Raw genomic sequence first — 999 nt, 5'->3', positions numbered from 1 at the left:
TTTTGTAAACTGCATTATATGAGAGCTGCTTATGAGTATACTTGGCCGTAACTGTATTTGAAGAAGTAACAACTTAATGACAAGAACAGCATTCAAGACTGCTGGTCATAAAAGTAGAGCCAATGGAAGCTTCTAGAAGTGACAAGTTGACGTGTTTTACAAACCTGGATTCTCCATTATAAGGAACCAGCCCATCAACAAGACAGGAGATTGTCAGCTTTCCCTCCCTCTGAATCTGGGCCAGGTCCGTTGCCCGAGTTCTATGTTAAATAATAAAAGCATAGACATTAAATGTGTTGCCACGAATCGACAACCTTTTCAGGGTAAGATATTATGGCACAGCGGTCGCCAAGCAATGTGTGTTTTTTAAAAATTTGCTTAAAATTTCAAGCGCTTTGTGTGGCTGTTTTGCGAAATCACTAGAGCTGAAGTATTTGTATTTTAATGTTTATCCCCAAACTGGCCTGCTGTTTTCAAATTGCCTAGGAAACGAAATGTTGAAAATGGAAGGAAACCAGCACAAGCTAGATTTAGAAATGCAGCGTTAGTAAAGCAAGCTGTGGGGTTCTGATACCTTAACAGCACCATAAAATGCTCACAATTAAATAATTGTTCTTCTTAACACAACCATTCCTGTTTTTCCCCAGCCACTTATGCAAAAACATTTAATGTTCATTCTTTCATTACCAACCCGAGACTCTTGTAGAGGTAACAGGCCCTAGAAATTGTTAAAAATGTTTTAATAATGGTGTCCTTTGCAAAGGGAAAAACCGTATTAGAAAACAAAATCACACTTTAGGTACTTCCTGTGGTTAATTTTATTGGTAGTTGGCCCATAAATAATGATTTATATGAGAAACGTCTTGCCATAGAGCAGCTACATGAACATCAGACGTAAAAGCGATTACAAAACGTGTCCTAGTTATCCTACCAGTCGTTTGTCAGTTTGTCGTACTGTGGTGTCTTCCATGTTGCTGTGATGCTGGAAGCTATGCCACC

The sequence above is a fragment of the Trichechus manatus genome, unplaced genomic scaffold (assembly GCF_000243295.1).
Source record: "Trichechus manatus latirostris isolate Lorelei unplaced genomic scaffold, TriManLat1.0 scaffold00022, whole genome shotgun sequence".
NCBI classification, from domain to species: Eukaryota; Metazoa; Chordata; class Mammalia; order Sirenia; family Trichechidae; genus Trichechus; species Trichechus manatus.
The sequence above is the reverse complement of the archived record's forward strand: the minus strand, read 5'-3'. Positions refer to the sequence as shown.